This window comes from Ochotona curzoniae, unplaced genomic scaffold (genome assembly GCF_017591425.1).
Source record: "Ochotona curzoniae isolate NIBS_2020 unplaced genomic scaffold, NIBS_Ocur_1.0 contig_2723, whole genome shotgun sequence".
Lineage (NCBI taxonomy): Eukaryota > Metazoa > Chordata > Mammalia > Lagomorpha > Ochotonidae > Ochotona > Ochotona curzoniae.
Window position 1 is genome coordinate 16,302,267 of NW_024465573.1, and position 20,096 is coordinate 16,322,362.

The 20,096-nt window shown below is 37.7% G+C and overlaps 1 protein-coding gene and 1 pseudogene across 1 annotated transcript in view; one reads left to right on the top strand and one right to left on the bottom strand.

The window, feature by feature from the left end:
• Positions 1–20,096, top strand: part of DDX10 (DEAD-box helicase 10) — a 192,767-nt gene that overhangs the window by 144,596 nt on the left and 28,075 nt on the right. The gene's annotated exons all lie outside the window — the stretch shown is intronic.
• On the bottom strand, positions 9,538–10,794 carry LOC121153928 (annotated as a pseudogene).

Genomic DNA, 20,096 nt, shown 5'->3' on the forward strand with positions numbered 1-20,096 from the left:
CGATCAGTATTTTTGAGGGTGCGGGGAGGATTTGATTTATTTTTATTGGAAAGGCAGATATACAGATAGGAGAGATACATAGAGATCTCTTGTCCAGTGATTCACTCCCCAACTCGCTGCAGTGGCTAGAGCTGAGCTGATTTGAAGCCAGGATCTTCTTCTGGGTCTCCCACACCAGTGCAAAGTCCCAGGGCTTTGAGCCATCCTCTACTGCTTCCTGGCCCACAAGCAGGGAGTTGGATGGGAGTGGAGCATTCAGGACACAAACTGGTGCCCTATGGGATCCTAGAGGATGTGAAGCCATTACACCAGGCTCATAAATCAATCAGTTTTAGCAAAGCAAGTAGCCTCTTTCATCCAGTTTACCTGTCACTACAACTCATGATTTCTGTAACTGTATACCCTGCCTCCCGAGTTAAGAGGTCTGTTATTCTGGATTTGCCAGTCTTAACACCAGAATCTCAAGATATTGCCCATATCATTTTCTGAGTATTTCTTTAGTGAAAATTTTCTGTAAACAATACCAATGCAAGTTTTTGAGATATTTATAGCTGTTTGATTGTAACTTTAACAAATTATTTTTGCATATTCTCAGCAGCACCCTGTAGAATGGTTGGGTAATTGAGTTCCTGAAACACAGGTGAATGAAGAGATTTGGCTGAAGTGAGATCGTTGAAAAATTGGCAGAAATAGATCTAGAACATCATTCACTGATAGATTTTTCCATTATTATTGAGAAAAATAGTAGTGATCCTAGATATTAAGCTTACTTTCCTTTCTGTGTATTTGGCTTTCTGTGTGTTAGCGTGAATAGCTTGTCCAAATTCCATTCCACCATCTGCCTCTCTCCACATTGTCACTAGATCCTACCCGCTAGCTTCCGTTCAGGAAGTATGCTCTGTCCTATCAATTCTATGCTGGATCCTTGCACTTAGTAGGCAAATTCTGTATAGTGCGAGGGGGAGAAAATTCCTTCCTTGAGCTCATCATGTTCTCTCTGCATTTTCTCATGTTTATTGAATACTCTCAACCCCTTGTTAGAAAGTCTTTGGGATTTCATGCTTTCCTGATTTTCCTTTTACTGCCCTGTGAAATTTTCTTCATGTACTTGTACTTCCCCACAAATAGTTGTTGAACACTTCCGGATTTGGTGCTTAGGCTTCTTTTGTCTTTTCCAGCCCCTGTACAATCTTACTTATCTCAAGAATTTAATTTACTTTCTGGTGTTGAGAAATCCCCAGTTCACATGTCTTGCTTTGACCTTACTTTTAAGCTTCTGTTTACATTTAGCTGCCTACTTTGTATGTCTGTTATTCAAAAAAAAAATCTAAGCAGATACTCAAGTTCTTTTTGTTTATTTTTTCTTGTTCTTTCAAAATTTTCTAAATTGAAAAAATTAGTTTTTAGACTCAGTGTAATAGCTGCAGTTCCCTTTCTCTTCCTCTCTAATCCTACCTACCTGTCTCCTTGTTTCTTTTTTTTTAGTTTTTGAGATAACGTCTTTTAAACTTACATAAAATAAATTTACATTACAGTAAAAAAAATCTTAATGCTTTACCTTGTAACAAGTTAAACAAATTAAAAAGCAGTGGGTTCAGTGTGGTGACCTGGAGGCTAAATCCTCGCCTTGCACACACCAGGATCCCATATAGGTGCCAGTTCATGTCCCTGTGGCCTTGCTTCCCATCTGTTTCCCTGTTTGTGGCCTGAGAAAGCATTTGAGGATAACCCAAAGCCATGAGACCCTGCACCCATATGGTATACCCAGCAAAAGCTCCTGGCTCCTGGCTTTAGATTGGCTCAGCTCTGCCATTGTGATCACTTGGGGAATGAATCATTGCAAGGAAGATCTTTCCTTTGGCTCTTCTCCTGTCTGTATATTGGAGTTTCCAATAAAAATTAATAAATGTTTTAAAAATCAATTAAAAATAGAAAAACAAAAAGAACCTACTTTTGTGGCAGTAGAGATGAGAATAAACAATACTTGAATGGAAAAATACATAATAAAACTATATTATATGTACCTTGAGAGCTTGTTTGGAGGTTCTAGCAGCTACTCGTATACCCTTGACCAAAGACCGGTCCTCCTCTAGCGGGGATGGTTGTCCTCTTCGACCGAATGCGCAGCTTCGGGAGGGACGCACGTGGAGCAGTGAGGGTGGAAGGGGACACCTGGTAGCCAGCCAGATCAGCCGAATCAACCCTGGTGATCAATGGGGTGACAGATGTTGCAGCCAGATCGCCCTCACATCCAAAACTATATTATATGTGATAAAACTGGATTAGCCTACTTAATATTTTAGCTTGGATTAACATTTTGAGAAATTTTTATAGGATTTGCTTATTTATTTGAAAGGGAGAGAGAGAGAATAAGAGGAAGAGAAGGATAGCTTCCATTTGTTTACTCCTCAGGTGGCCACCACTGAAGAAGGTAAAATCCAGGAGCTTACAATGCCATCTGCATCTCCTACATGAGTGGCAGGGTCCCAAATGCTTGGCTCAACTTGTGCTGACAAATTGGCAGAGAACTTGATTAGAAGCCAGTTAGTCAATGCCAGTGTTAGGAGCTGGGACTTAACTCTCACATTTCAAATTTATCACAGCTTAACAAACTCTTGATGTCAGCCTAATTTCCACTCCTCCAACTATTCTACATCATAGTACAGTCAACCATTCATATCTTTGAGTTCAGCATCCATGCATTAAACCAAATATAGATTGAAAATAGAACTTATCTGGACAATAAGATGCTGGACTTTATGCTAGGTATATGCTTGCAATGAAGGAATCTCAACTGAACTTGAACTGAGGTTATGCAGCAAGGTGGAGGAATCCACTATGGCGGGAGGGGTGTGGGAGGGGTGGGGGGAATCCCCAGTGCCTATAAAACTGTATCACATAATACAATGTTAATAACAAAAAAAAAAAAAAAAAGAAAATATTAAAGTCAGGCCTGGTGCAGTAGTCTAGTGGCCAGTTTTCTTAACTCCACTTCCTCATAATTCAGAGTTACTGAGCTGCTAATAATTTGTTTTTCTTTTACCTCTTGGAAGACAAATAAATTTGCCTCTACATCATATCCTTCTTAGTTTACATTTGTCTTTTACAACTTCATTGTTTTCCTATACTTTCAGTTATGATCTCTTTATAGATGATTCCCTAGTTTTGAATGTTCACCTCAATTTCTGTGCACAGTTGTTTTGATCAGCCTGGCACAGTAAGAGTGTTTAATAATATAATTCATTTACTCTCCCCCACAGAGTCTCTCTACTGTAATTTTTTTTAATAATGAAAGGAATAAAAAGTTGAATCTGTCAATTTTTGTCTTTTCTCCCTTGGTATATCCAAAATCTTTATTACTAGGATGCTAATTTCTATTGTTGTAGTTTTGTCTTCCTTGCTCTTGGCTTTTGAACATATTCATTAGTTTGTGTTGCTTTTTCTGTGACTAATAGCTGTAATCTTCTAAGTGACTTTGTTACCATGCATGCTAACCATCCTATATGTCACCACCAGTTGTCTTTCATTTTTTATTTCTGTTTATTTGAAAGGCAGTTATTACAGAAGGGCATTTGAGGAAAAGAAGAGCAATCCTCTGTCCTCTGGTTAATTCCCCATATGCCACAATGGCTGGGGCTACGTCAGGCTTTTGCCAGGAGCCTAGAGATTCTTCTAGGTCTCCCATTTAGGTGCACAGGTCTAAGTTCTTGGGCCATCTTCTGCTGCTTTCTCGGGAGGAAGCTGGGTTGAAAGTAGAGCCTCGGTGAGTGGAACCAGTGCCCATATGGAATGCTGGGGTAGCAGGTGGTAGCTTTATTTGCTGCACCACAATTCCAGCCCCAAGGAGGCTTTCTGAAACTCAGGTCAGATCCTGTCATTTTTCTTTTGAAAGCTTCTGTAGCGGCTCATTGTGCATTGAGTAGATTTAAACTCAAAGCTTAGTATCCAAAGTTTCCATGATTCGACCATTGTCCATTTTCTCAGCCTCAGTAGCACCTTAAATTTCTCCTGCCTGTGCCTGGATGCTTTGCTTTGTAAGTGGTACTGGAAGATGCTTTATGAGTTGAGTTAAAACTAATGGTATGAGAGATTTTAGGGATATAGCCAGTAACATATGAGCAAATATAGTGTTCACAAAGGTAATCCCTCAGGCTGAAATTTATGAATAAACAGGCATGTAGATAAATTACTCTAAGGTAGAAAATCATCTGTTACATGCAGATTAAGTACAGAGAATAGGGTAGAAGATGGACCTGTATTGGGGGCAAATTTGGACAGTAGGTTATCTGTAATGAATAGAATTTATGTAAAGAAGAAGTTAGTGAACTAAGATTAACTGACTGCTGTCTGAGATTTTAGGGTGGGGTAGGTGGAGTCTTTGTTTTGCCAAGTGCATAGGGTTAGAGTAGTATGAGTCATGTGTTTGTCCAACACCCATGTACACCACTTGTTTTCTTCTGCAGTGGTAAGCTAACACTTACTTATATCTTCGTTTGCACATTTTTCAGAACTCCAAAGAGTAGGTGGTTAACCTCCATTTTACAGATGGGAAGGTAAAAGAAGTCAAATTATATAAGGAAGTATCAGAGCTAGGACTAAAATTGAGAACTTTCAGTTCTAGTGTGTGCTGCTGTTATGGTGATGAGATTTCTAAAACATAAATATTTATGGGGAAAAATCATTTCCAGGTTTTTGGAGGATGAAATGTTAAAAATTTATATCTTTACCCTTAAAATCTAGATATTTATCCTGCAAGGCTTATTGAATTTTGCCATGTAAAAATCTGTTATTATTTAAATGTTATTTATAGATTTGATTTTTGATCTTTGGTCTCTAAGCTGACCCTGGAATCTAGTTATACAGCTTCTATAATAGTAGAAACAAAGTAGCTTGTATTTATTTGAAATGAAACAAATCTAAAAAAAAAAAAAAAAAACCCAGGTAGTAGTTAAAAGAGATATTTAAGACAGAGCAATCAGATGACCTTTGAATTTGTGCTCTTGTACTGTTATTAAGGCTTCCAGCAAATGCTATCACGCCAGTCATATAACATCCAGTAGCATTCAGAAGAATATCCTTACATGAGAGCACATGTGCTGTCCTGGACATTTGGAGGTTACTAGAGTAGTCATGATGGTGTAGAGGCTTGTGTTCTGAGACCTGATCACCTGTGAGCCTTGAGAGTGCCTTCTTTCCTGGAGCAAGGCTGAAGACAAGCGCCTGCATGGGGTGCACGAAGGCCCCCTCAGCATTGCCTAGAGACACCCTGTGCTGCGGTGCTCTCTGACCCACTGGGCGCTAGGCTTGCTTTAAGTTCTTGGAAAGCAAATGTAGCCCTAGGAGTACCTATTCTCAAAGGTTATTTTGATATCCAGGTAGAATGAATATAAGGAAAGCTGGTTTTAGCTTAATGAAATACTACATTCACAGTCCTCTTCCTTTTCTTCTTAAATTGAATATGTAACTTAGAAGGAAATAAGTACAATACTTAGTTACTGCCATATCTAAGAGATTGGAAATGCCAAAAAAGTGGGATATTTTTATTCTAAAAAAGAGAGATAAACCTCAGGTTTTAAGGGGTGATTTTAAGCTCCTAGGTAGGAGTACTTTATGAGGATATCAGTCATAGGCCTTACTGGTACCATGCAATTGGTTGTTTTTAACAGTATAGTGCTTAAGGCTACGAAACATCAGTAATTGATCTCAAATTCTTTTTGAACAGTAGAGTATATAATTATTTTTTTAAAGGAAAAAAAAACCTTAAAGGATTTTTGTCCCCTTATCCAACAAGCTTTTGTCTGGAAAAGCATTGTTCTTTTATTTGTTTAGTCTGATTTTGACATTTAGTTTATTTCAATGAAAAATTATTTATGTAATAGCAAGTTTATTAGACTTTGAACAGAATGATATTGAATTCTCTTGATGTAAGAATAAAGGCATATTAGTACTAATCTGAAAATTGTGGTCCACTAGGAAACATTGGTTAAAAATATATTCTTTCGTTTCTATTTAACTAAATTACTGTCAAGTTTTTATAACTTTTTCTATCAAGTGGATATTGCTTTGTTTTCTGTGGTGTTCTTAATACTTTTAAGCCCAGTTTTAAGATTAGATTATTTTAATAACCCTGTCAAGTCATTTCATTGATGAGTTCTTTCTTTTTATTTTATTTTTCTTGGAAAGTCAGATATACAGAGAGGAGGAGAGACAGAGAGGAAGATCTTCTGTCCCATGATTCACTCCCCAAGTGATCACAATAGCCAGAGATGCTCAATCTGATGGCAGGAACCAGGAGCCTCTTCTGGGTCTCCCATGCAGTTGCAGGGTCCCAAGGCTTTGGGCCGTCCTTGACAGCTTTGCCAAGCCATAAGCAGGGAGCTGGATGGGAAGTGGAGTTGCTGGGATTAGAACTGGCACCATATGGGATGCCTGCATGTGCAAGGTGAGGACCTTAACCACTAGGTTACTGTGCTGGACCCCATAGATGAGTTTTGTTAACAGAGTGATAATGATTAGAATGGCAATAAAGATACCAAACCATATATATTTTTCAATAGGCTCTGAATCACACTAACATCTGTGTTGAATGTTAGATGAAGTTTAGGTGGCATATTCAGTGTATATGCCTCAACCAGTTACAATTATAATTCTTTTGGCCAAAGATACCTCTGAACTCCTTTATTTTCTAAGTAAGCAACATATGCTGTTTTCTGATTGTAAAGTTCTTGTTAGTGAACATAATTGTTAGTGTTGAGTGCCTTCGTCACTCCCAAACACACACTGCTAACCTTAGTTTGCACACACAGATTACTGGAAGACTGCATAGCTAAACGCCGATTCTTCACCAGATTTGTGAATTCCCTATTTACGTTTCCTAATTTGATAAAATTGGCTTAAGCCAAAGTATTTTACCAAGGATGTTGTAGGGATGTACTACAATGGTAATAGCAAGTGAAATATAAATATTGGTCCAGCTGGCAAAATGAACCAGATCTCACACACATTGAACTTTTTGAAAGCTAAAACGATAAACTTTGTTGATATTCTGTATGACTCAAATCTAGTTATTTTTTACACTATAAGGGAGAGTTATGATTCAATGACAAGAACATACAATTAGCTCAAAGACTGATTCTAGTATAAATTCTGCTGTTAACCAGCAATATGACATGAGGCCTGGATGTTGAAAATCTGAGTCCAACCTTCCTTAAGATTTGTTTGAGAATTAAGTGTCAACATAGTCAGTATACTCTATAAATCCTATTGATTAAACAGTTGTCAGAATTCTTATTTTACAGTCTTAGAGTGTTGTCGTGCTATCTTCTTCCAGTTTTATGGTTGCATAATTGTTATATGTCAAAATCACAAGAAAATGAAACTGAAGTTGTAGTGACTCATACCACATATTGCTTCCTTCATTTATAAGTCAGTGTTTTCAACTTTTACTTAATTCAGGATTCTACCAAATTGAGTTTGGATAAAGTAGTTTTAGTTTATTTATGACCTAGAACCACTGTTAGCTTATATGTAAAACTTTAGGGAAAACACAGAACCTTAGAAAAGAAGCGAAATTCTGTAACCTACATTATAAAAACTTGAAATATAGCAGTATAGAGAAAAATACAGAGTATAGAGATACTAAATACAGAGTTTAGTTACAGCAGTAGCAAAATACCTGTGTGCTTTTATGGTTGCAATGAGACATGTAAGCCAGAGTTAAAGCAAGAACTCAAAATTGCAGTAGCCAGAGAAGGGTAAACAAACAAAGAAAGAAACAAAAACAAAACAAAAGTGTTAAGAATGAGAAAATTTTTTGCCTAGAAGTTTGGTGTGAATAACCACATTGTAAGTATAAATGATTCTTCTAACACTGAGACATTATTTAATAATGTATAACACACTAATTCTTTAATAAGTAGTCATTGTCAATAATTAATTTAGGAGAAATGAGTTTGTTTCTTTTGCAGCAGAAATTAACACAAGTACAAATATAGCAGTGTAAACCAAGAAGCTTTAGCTGTAAAATTATAGATGCATGGTTTGTTGTAAACATAGGCCTTTCTTGAGAATTTTATTATTCTGAACATTTGGTAATTTTATCGTATCTCCTATATGGATAAATAGTTTGATGGAGATGGCTTAAATAAACCTTGCAATATTTTAAGAATGAGTAAAGAATAGACTTCTTATTTGGTGCCCACTTTTTGTGTTTAAAATAACCTAATGTTACTCTCACATCCTATATTCTGTGTTATCACTAGGCTGTTAATTCAGGAATTCATCACATTAGAATAAACTGGGTTGAGTTTGTGGGGAGGGACACAGCCAAATTCCGTTGCTTTTTTATACTAGAAACTTGCTGGGTATGACCAGCAGTGGAGTCTGTGTAAGACCTGCCAATAGTATCTTTCATTGTCCTTGGCTATTCCAGGCCTGCTGCTTTGTTCTAGTTGTCTCCTGAGTATTTTCCTGGTTACCTGCAGCACTGGCTTTTGCCTTGGGATTGGCTCAGCTTCAGCTGTTGCTTCCACTTTGGGGGTGAACCAATGGACGAAAGATCTTTGTCTCTTCTCTCTGTATGTCTGCCTTTCCAATTAAAAAAAAAAAATCTTAAAATACTTCCTTCAAAATGGTACTTACAGCTGGAATGAATTTTTTGTGGTACTGTGCCACTTCTTAAAAGTGCTACTCCTTTGCTTAAGAACCTAAGCTACTCTTTTTGATCTCGCTCTACAATCCTTTCCAAATGTCTTTGCTGATATACTGCACTAAGCTCTGCAAGTTTACTACAAAAGAGTTCCTGGAAAAATTGTTTTCTTCATGGTTTCCTCTTTGTTGGACACTTTGTGGATGTCATACAGGTCTCAAAATTACACTGTTGAATATTTAAAAACCAACCAGGACTAATACTCTGGCCCACAGTTCTAAACCAGAAGCAAAAAAAAAAAAAAAAAAGAGGAATGATAGCAGTGGTCTGGGGAATATTTCCTCATCACCTATGTTAATTTCTTCATCAGCCTATGTTTACAACAAACCTTGGCTCCTCATCAGACAGAGCGTGGGTTTGGGCTCTTAGGCCAAGTCTCAGGTGCCTCTGGCTGCATCACTCTCAGTGAAAACTAACCAGCATGGGCTGGAGAGAACAGCCAGCCAGGTCCAGGCCTGGACACCGGTAACTGGAAGGAAAAAAGGTAACGGACGGGTACTGTCCAAGATAACAAAGTGCACCTGAAGCAGGCTGAGGGATGAGGAGAGGCAGGAGTGCAGCCCCAGGTTTCTGTCCTGAGCATCTGGTCAGGGTAGCAGCTCTTAGTCCCCAGATGGAGCTCTTTACCCTAGCCTGGTCACAGGGTCTCATATGTTAAGGATCTGCTTGATGAGTTGGGGCTTCCCATTCACCAGCTTGTACTTGGAGGTGCTCCTTGTAGGCCAGGATATCTCCAGGCCACTTGGTGACTGCCTGCTTCTCACAAACTAATCTCCTGTGTAACCTGCTGGATGAGTCTGAAGTCACAGCTGACAAGTATCATCCCACCCTCAGACTCTGGTGGCATCTGTGAGAACGTCAATGGTCTCGATATCTGGGTGATTGGTGGGCCCATCTTTTGTCTACTTGAAGCTCATGTTTTGCACCATAATAGCAGGTGAAGGGATCTTGCCACATGGTGGGGAATCAATCGACAGTGTCTTATTACAACCCTTTATGTTAGTGCTGATGCTGTCATTTTCCATAGCATCTTCTTGCTCTAGGCATGGCAGCCAGCTTGGCACTACCATGACCAACTCTAGCAGTGGAATTCTGCATGTGGATGATCTGATCTTGCTTCAATGAAACCTCTTCATCTGGTTCTTCTCCACTTCCAGCCTTGTTTTCATGTACTGATTGTAGTTGCCTGTGTAATACTTCAGTTTCTTGTGCATGTGAATGATCTTGGTACAGACACTGTTTAAAAAATCTTAGAATTGGGAGACAAGAATAGAATGTGTTTAAAAGTTTTCAGTTAGTCCAGGTGGTTGGTGGGCTCTTGAAGCAGAAGGAAAGACTGAATAAAGAAGGCTCTGGCAAGGGCAACCCACATCTTCCAGCTACCACTGAAGTCTTCCAGCTTCTTATGCTGCATAGCAGGTATAAAATCCAGGCTGTGTGGGATCCATGAGGCCACCTCAGCATCCAGCTCCTCCAAGCACTTGCAGAACTCTGAATTTCTCACAACCTGTGTTATGAGCTAAGCACTCAACTTCCCACTTCAGAATGGCCCCTGCTCAGTGCCAACTGCCATCACACCCTGCAATGAAATCTTGTCACCAGTGACGCATGTCAAGTCAGATGATGGATGTTCCTGTGCTCAGAGATAGACACCTCTCTTTCAAAAGAGAGCAGCATTGCAATTCCATTAAAGCCATTGAGGCCATAATGACGGCCCACGTTTAACTTCAGTTCAATGTCACTGAGTAGCTCTTGAACGTGGAAGGTGAGTGTCAAGTTGGTAATGTGGACCTCAGCACTGCTAGGGCAGGGCAACAGTAATAACTCTTGCAGCAGCTTTCTTCATCTCCGTCTTCCAGCTCCTGCGTCAGCAAAGCCACCTCTGGTCTCTCTACAGTTGGCCTCCTCCCTTTTCTTCTGTGGCTCAGTGATATCATCTCTGTTTTCTTCATGCCCTCTTTTGGGGCCATTGTCATACTTTGACAGCTTCTTACTTTATAGCTATTTTTTTTCTTGGCCAGGGCAGAGGGCGTGGTAATGAAACACAAAGATGTTTCAGGGAGCTGGGCGTTGCCACTCATTCCCATCACTCTTTGACCTCCTCAGAAAAATTAAGAAGAAACTAAACATGGATTTCAGTTGTTTTATGTTGTTTTTTTTTTTTGCACCAAAATAAGCTTATCCTTTAATTATATTTTCCACAAACATTTTGAAATCTCTCATATTCAACAGTCTTGGGAATGACTCTGAGCAATTACAGTAGAATAAATGGTAAACATATTTAAAAGTGAGGTGGGAACCATAGCATACTGAAATAGTAGAAGATTGAAACAGTGAAAGAAAAAAAAAACTCTTCCTGAGATATGCCAGGTTGATGTTTAACCCTCAACTTCTATATGGCCTGTTTCCTGCTTCATTCTCTGCTGTGCATCTGCTGCTGTGTAACAGCAGTTCTTCTCCTTTTTCCTGTGTTCAAGTATGTTGTTCTGTGTGTGTGTTTGCTTTTCCTTCTATCTACCATATAGTATTCAAAGTTCATCTCAAATGGATTTCTTGCTTATCTCGGAGCTCCCCCTGCATGTGGTAGCCCTTGAATTCCTCTGTCTCCTGTAGCAGTCATGCTCACTATTTAGTAATGTTGGTTTTTTCATAATCCTCTTTGTGGTAGTCAGAAATTATATTTTAAACCTTCCTTGTTAGCATTTCCCTTCATTTTCCTCATCCTTTATCGGTGCCTGAGTCCTTTCTTAGAGCTTGCACAGGGTTAAATCTTTAAGTAAGCCAATGAAATCAGAATTGGCTGAAATATAACTAAGTCTGTTCAATGGATGTTTGTATACATGCAAATCATTGTAAATGAAGCAGAGTTCTTTAATAATTGGAGTCTTTAGGCATGGACTTTTTCAGATATGGGTATGCTAATGATTTAACCTATCCCCCCCCCAAAAAAAAACAGATGATCAGAAAAAGTGTTCCAGTTTTTTACTTCGTCTGCCTAAAACACATGTCTAATTCTATTTATTTATTTATTTATTTATTATTGTATGACACAGTTCCATAGGTTCTGGGATTTCCCTTAACCCCTTGCTAAGCCCTCCCAAATATTGATTTCCTCTATATTATTGCAGAAGTATAGTTCATAAACAATCATATGTCCATCATTGTGGGCATGCACCATGCAGAGAGTCCAGCATCTTATTGTCAAGATAAATTTAACAGTTTCACTGGGAGTCCATCTTTGATCCAAAAGTAGACATGGCAGAATATTCATTCCCTCAAATGAAAAGCCACAATACAAAATCAACAACAGGAAGAAAAATGGGAATTTACAACATCATGAAGTTAACTAACATGCTACTACTGAATGACCAATGTGTTAGAAAATGCAAGTTCTTAACCAAATCCTATAACTACTTCATTGACATCTCAGTTTTAGTTTGTACATAATCTACTACTGTAAACCTTAAAATGGTTGTAGTGTACTATTCAGCTGTCTCGTGTCTTTTTTTTTTCATATTTATATTTAGCAGCTTATAGTATTCAAGTGAGATTTTACTGAACTTTGTGAATTTTAGGATAATCTGAACAGGCTTATAACTCTAACAAGCCATATATTAACAGTTGAAGTGCAGAACAGTTTTAGGTGGGGTGTGCAGAGAAATCTTCAGTAACTTAGTGAGGAATAACTGATCTTTGTGTCCTACTTAGTGTGGTATATTAGAGTCCAAGATGACTTTTTCTTGCCTGTTCTAAGCTTTCCTTATTGGTCTTTCTCTGTCTATCTGATCTAATTTTTGGGTCTCCAGAGTAACCCTAATGGTCAGTACAAGAGAGAGTGGGGAGCCAAAGTTGGAACTAAGTAAGGACCAGAGAAAGCGCCTCTCCTGAGTGCAGAAGGAAGTTTACTATGCTTCTGTCGCTGAGGACCGCCCGGGGCTCCTGGCTGTTGTTCTGATGTCATTAGACCCTGTCAGGAGGGTTCTTGACTTTTTCCATCCCATGTGGGAGATCTGATAGGGAATGGTTGACCTCAGATTTCTTAGCCTATGAGGGCACTCCAGCTCCCTGTGATCTCCTTGGCAGTTGGGATATGGTCCTTGGTGCTCTTACTGATAGTCCTTGATGAGGTATCCACTGCTTCTGACACACATGTAATTCTTTAGTGTAATACTGTCACTTTTGAGTTTACGTTTTTGTATTGTGGTACAGGAATGAACTTCAGGTATACCAGCACCTGTCTATCAAAACGAGCCACACCTATAAAATTGACCATCTAGTCAACCTTGGTTAGAGTAATGTAAAGTGAGGAATGTGCCACTAGTTACTTTAGGTTTCTGAGTGCCTGGAATGGGGTCAGAATGTGCAGAATGCTTTGGGAAGGGTCCTGGGGCATCAAGAGCTACCATTTGAATTTAAAAATGGCTGTGAGATTAGCAGAGATGAGTTTCTCATACCTGCCAGTCTCTGTAGTTTGTTCAGTTGCTATCAACACTTCGTATGTCCAAAGAGAGCTTGAGGAGACACAGGAAGCCTGTGCATTGAAGTGTGCCAGGCTGACTTGTGCTTATTGTGGCACTCAAGCAGATGTGATTTCTTTTCTTTTGGTATTATGGAAACTTTATATGTCTTCATCATCCTGTGCATTTAAAAATGTACCTCAGTGGAAAAGAAGAAAATTAGTAATTATCATATACAGATTTACTTTTGATTTGAAAATTCATATGCAGTTGCTATTAGAATTAAGAAAACATTAAAAATAAGTTATTACAATCTTAAACATGCTGAAGTGTAATCACCATTTGGAAGGAGGTGGGGAAGGAAGAGTCTACACCATTTTTGTTAAACAATAAGAGAAGCTCTTATTTTTAGAAAATAATTAACCCCTGGTTTCCTAGAATTAAATCTGTTTTTCCTTAGAATAGATCCAGATTCTTCCCAAACTATACCCTGCTTTGTTTCCTAGCCTTGCTGTTGCTGTTCTCCCGTCATTCACTGCTGCTTACTGAACACTTCCTACTCTTTCCTGCTCTCTGCCCTGCACATGTATAGTCATTGTTAGAGAGCATCAGGAGTCTTCATTGTCCTGCCTTGTGTTTATGTATACTAATAGAGCAGTAAATTGGTGAACAATTGCCTCACCATTTAGAAACCTGCCTCCACGAAACTGGTGTGCAGTTGATGATTAGTATTACTTCCTACACTTGATCTTAGCCAAAAGGCCGAGAAGTGATAGTATTACTTCCTAAAAAAAGGAAGAAAATGTGAGGATAGCTTTTTAGCCTAGTGATTATTTGGGATCTGTTTGAATACTGTTATTAAAATTGACTTGGTAGTGCAGATTTGGGGTGGTGGGCAATATTTGGTTAAACTATTTTTGTGGAAAGAATTTTATGTTTAAAACCATTGGTATACGATGCCCAAACACTTAAGGTCATGGTTTTCCATTTTGATATTTTTCCATGTTGGTTTTATAAAATGTGAATTTCTTAAAATTTTCACTCATTTCTGTATTCATTAAACAAATATATGCTAGACCTTGTCATTTTCACTAAGTTTTAACCTCTAATAATTATACTTTTTTTGACAATATATCTGACATGCTTTTCCTTTCTTGATAGTTATTTATCTGCTAATTATTCTTTTGGAGAATTGTTGAAAGTGAATTGTCTTTCACATATATGGTCTCAAGGGATTTTTATCTTTAATTATATATGGAGAGCTGATTTAATCTTATTCAAACATCTCAGTGAAAAACATATATTGCGTTTGTTAGTCCATTTCCAGGGGAGCATTGGTTGCTAAATACAATATTGAAAAAGATTTATATGTAAGATTACCTATTTTTTTGTTGTAAGCAGAAGATAAATAGAAGGTAAGAAATTACATTCAAATGTATGCTGTGGATGAGTTAGCTATGTTTTCCAGGTATTCATTTCCTCAAAACAAACTCCTGTATAAACAGATCATTTTCTTTGCTTTTGTCTAGTTGAATACAAGATTGATGATTCTAATTATGTCTCTGTTCGTACTTGCATATAAATTTGTGGAAAACTGTAAAGGGATGAAATGGTATGTTGTAGTACTTGGCTTTCATTGCTTGTGTGGATTTTATGAGGAAATAATCAGATATTAAAATTATAAGCTCGTTGATGCTTGGTAAATAATGAAAGGATGCCAGAGAACATGAGGATAATATGCTTATGTGTGTCTTAGAAATGGAGGAACTTGGGGATTGCTGACAAGTGTTTTAGTAGTGAAAGACTGAGAATTATGAAATAAGAAAAATTAAAGTATCTGCATTTTTGTTGTCTGTAAGGTTAAGAGGATAAAGATGGATATTAGACGAAATTGTTATCTTCTCTATTAATGTATTTGATGATTGTCAAATTTTAAAAGAAATGCGTTTGAGATTTCTTAATTATTCCTCATTATAAGACATTGTTTATTATGTGATACAGATTATAGCTTTTTAAATTTAGTGTTACTTAGATAACTTAAGCTTGAAAATAGAATCACAAAGCAAATAATAGAACAGATTTAAGAAAATGTTATCTTAGCCTGTGTCTTTATTCATTTTTTTGTAAATATAAGTTTAATTCTTTAGTTGCTGAAGTGTCAGGGGAAGAAACATTGCAGATCTTCAATTGCATAGCATCTTCTACAATGGTATTTTGCTCATTTATACAGACTCTTTTTAAAAATATTCTTATGAAAAAGTGGACATCTATTGTGTAAGACAACTATGTGACTTTTCTGTGAAGCAATTACTGTGAAATTTTAAGGGAACCTGGGAATAATTTTTAGTTCATTTCACTTTTGGAGATTAAAGGCTCTTACTGTTGTAGAGACTGTTGAGAGTGTTTAGTTTCACCCTTTTTATTTTTAGTGGAAACCATTTACCCTTGGTAGAAACTTTTCTAGAAATTAGATTTGTAGTTGGCATTTATACTTATGCTTTTCCTGTATTTAGGGAATTTCAGAAATATGAAAAATATGGAATTTTAGGTAACATAATTTAATTTCAGGCAGGTTCTAAATATCGTGTCTGATTAACAGAGGCAAGCTGTGACCTGGGGATACTGGAGCTAATCTTATAAATGCCTTCCCAGTAAAATTTACTTTTTAAAAGGCAATAGAGTTCCTTTAAACTCATGCCATGCTCCTTAGGAAACTTCTCCAGAATATTAAATACCATCAATGAATGATTTTTTGGAGGGGGAGGGCTAATGAATAAGACATGGCTTTTTTCCCAAGTTAGTACTACAGTACTCACATCTATGTCTTCTTGGAGTTTAAATATAGTGGCATCAGTAGTTGCATTTCATTCGTTTCTTGTTACTTGATTTTTTTTCCAACTCAAATATTATTTTTTAGCTGCAGATATTAAGGATTCAGTGTTTCATTTTCTTGCATTTATATTGTGGCTGGACTGAGAGTTTTCCAACCATAGAGGTATTCTATTTCTATATTTCAGTCATAGATTAATAATGCTTTTAACATCTTAGGAAATTATCACACTTTTTCTGTGTCATTGCTGAGATTTATTTTCATGAAACTTAAAAATATAGACTTGCTTCATAATATTTTTAATAACACTAAGCTTTGGTAATTACCACTGAAAATGCTTCAAGGAATTAGAATTTTAATGCAAAGTCCAATGGTTCTGACTAATTACAGTGGTAAGATCAAGGTTCCATTTTAGTAGATGCTCAACACATCAGCTATGGACAATGCCTCTAATCCAGCTGGCATGCTTTCAGAAAATCTAATTACCCATTTTAGATAGTTCAAAAGTTATCAACTTGCTGCTCAGAACACCAAGTTGTTTTCTTCTTTTGTACTGTTAGCTTGTCATTTGTGCCAAAAAGAGAGTTATAACAATTCCTAATTAATTCACCTTTCACTGAGCAGTACTGATGGAATTATCAGATCTTCCAAATATACTTATTCAAAAGTAATTCAGAACTTCAAAGTTAATTAAAAAATGACTTAAAGCTGGCAATGTAGTGCAGTGCGTTAAGCCACTGCCACTAAATATTGCTGTTGATTCAAGACCCAGGTGCACCAATTCTAATCCAGCTCCCTTCTTATTATGTTGGGGAAATGGTAATGGTGGCCTAGTTCCTTTGGCCCCTACACCTACATAGCAAACCTGGAAGAATATCCTGTTTCCTATCTTAGGCCTGACATTCACCTTGCTTCCCCCCCCCCCTCCTTTTGGAGGTGTTGGGGGTGAACTGGAAGATAGAAGAGCTCTCTCTTCATCTCTTTCCCCCTCTCTGCAACTGTGCATTTTCAATAAATACAGTAACTTTTTAAGAAAATCTGTAGACCATTTGTTGACATTGTGACATGGAGGGTATAGCTGTCACTTGTGGTGCTGAAATCCTACATTAAAAAAGGAGGGGGCGCATATCCCCTTCATGTGCTATTCTAAATTAATGATAAATTTCTGCATTGATTTCTTCTTAACTATCAACTTGTATTAGCCTAAGATATTAACTCTTATGTTGTAGAGTAGAAGTTGTTTGACTAGTGTGGCTGAGGATAGAGTCTGGAGTTCATTGTTAAAGCAGGTCATGCCTGATCATTACCAGCACTGTCACCGGGTTCTCTCATTGTAACTATCGTACTTAGAAGAGTGCAGGATATCCCCTAACCAGGAGCAGGGGTTTACCCTAGTTGTTAAGATGCCCATATTTGTATCCCAGAATGACAATTTTGATTTTGTACCTGACTGTAGCTTCCTATTAATACAGACCCTGGGGACCAGTTATGGTTCAACTAATTGAGTTCCTGCTACCCACGTGGTAACCATGAATTGAGTTCCTGGTTTGGGGCCAGCCATTGTGAGTGAGTGGGGGTGGACCAGAAGATGGAAACTCTCTTTATCTATCAAAATAAACAAAAACACTCTAAAGCATAATCAGTGAAAAATAGAAGCTTGTACATGATTTATATGCCCTATAAACCAAGAAATACCATAGCAGTTTTATTACTGATAGGACTAGCACCAGTAAAACTTTTGCTAATACCGCCCACCACCACTGCCCCGTCCCATTGCCAGAGTTAGCCTTTGCTTGACTGAGTTTCCGTGACATTTTAATTGTGTGGATTCTTCTGCAGGATATGTACCCTTTCTAATATTAGCTCTATTAGTTTGGACATACTTTTGGAAAATGGGCCAAGTTTTATGTTTTGTTGTACCCCCTAAAGTCCCTTACCATATGTACATTGTGCATAATAACACTAGACAAATATTTGCTTTATAAATTTAGTATAGAGCTTAGTTTTGTTTGCAGATTTGTGGACTATATGCAGCAACCAGCACATTTTTCTTTTCTGAGTAGCGATTTACAGAGTTTAGCTTCCATATGTTAACTAGTTTTTCATAATAGTTTATTTTCAAAGCTGAAACTGTGAAAATAGATATACACACACACAATTTTTGAGATATTTCACTCTGCGTCATGGAGTGTAGATTTCTCAGATTTCTGAACTTTCCTGGTTTGTATTGGAATTGATCTTCAAATAAAGATTTTAGGAAATATCCCTTTTCAGAAATAAACCTGAACCTCATAAACATATGCTTTAATCTTAAATATTTTACTTGCTAATAAGCAGCTGCTCTGCAAGAAATTTTTCCTCTGTGGTCCTTGAATAATGAGCAAAGAGAACAGACAGTCCAGTCAGCACAAATGTTTGAAAGACACAAATTTCTTATTAGGAATAACCAAAGTATTTTGTGAGCTGCCCATAGAATTAAAGATCACTATATTAAAATTACATGGGGAATTTAAAAAGGCATTATGGAATTGTATTTTAAATGAGTTAAAATGTAGTAGGTAGTGTGGATTCTAAAAGAATTTAAGCATTGCTGTTTGTACTTAGTGGATATTTAAGACAGAATAAGGGACTGGTGCCATGGCTCAACAGGCCGATCCTCCACCTACAAGTGCTGGCATCCCATATGGGTGCTGGTTCATGTCCAAGCTAATCCACTTCCCATGTTGCTTGCTGCTTATGGCCTTGGAAAACAACAGAGGATGACCCAAAGCCTTGGGACTCTACACCCACATGGGAGACCCAAAAGAAGCTCTTGGCTCCTGGTTGCTGACTTCAGATTGGCTCGGCTCCAGCTGTTGCAGCTACTAGGGTGGAGTGAAACAGCAGATGGAAGATTGTTCTGTCTGTCTCTCCTTTTGTGTAAATATGCATTTCCAATAGAAATAAAGAAATCCTTTTTTTTAAAAAAAGTAATAATCACCAGCAGTAGGATCTGTGGCTAACAGCAACGATTCTTTTGATGGAGATAGAATAGACAGAATAGTCTATTGTTTATGTGGGAAGGTGCTTCTCACTCATAGCTTCCAGTGTTCTTAGTGACCTTAGAAGGAACCTGCATGTCCTCCTTATTCTTCTGGAACACTTTCTCTCTCTTTGGGCTGGTTCTCATGAAGTTGTAAAGAATGTGCTGCAGCTTGTCCTGCACACAGTGCTGTATCCCACAATACACACAGTTTCTCCCAACATTATGGATGGTGTCCAAACGGTGGCATAACTCACGAGTTCGGTGTGTGTAGTACTCTATGTTCCCAGTGACTGCAGTACTGTCCTGGGCAGTTAGCAAGAGCACAAAACTACAGGCAGTGTTTGAGCCACAACAATAATTGAGTTCGTAAAAACTTGAGCGGCAGATCCCAGAATACCTAGCAAAGATGAGCTATGTGTACCTAGAATTGCTATCTTACTTAGGGGTTTTTTGTAACAATGGGAAGAGGCTGTACTCTAGAGTCAGAATTATCTAAAATTTGGAGGAGGGGTTGTTATTTAAATTATCTATGAGAAAGTTACTTCGGTTCTTTAGGCCTGTGTTTTAAAATCTGCATCTCTTCCTTCAAAGTTATTTTCCCCTCATTGGGAATTTGTTTGCTGGAACCAGTGTTGTGCATAGTGGATTAAGCTGCTACTTGCAAAAGAGCAATCTGTATTAGAGCCCAGCTCCAGTCTCTGCTACTCTTCTCACCCACCTAATTGCTAATGCATCTAGGAAGATAATAGGTGATTAACCAATTACTTGGGTCTCTATCACCAATATGAGAGAGCTGGATGGAGCTCCTGGTTAGTCTGGACCAGACCTGAGTCTTGCAAGCCTTTGGGGAATGAACTAACATACCAAAAGAACCTCTGTGCTGTTAACCTAATCAATACTTCCTGGTATGTTTGTTAGAAATAACATAAACATTTCTTTAGCTGTGTATTAAAATTCAATTTCAATTTAGTTAAACATTTTTCCTGGTTTTAAAACTTACATATGGTACATATATACTAGAGAAGTGACCTTTTAAGACTGAAAAGTAATTGAATTTTAATGTATTCATAAAGTCAT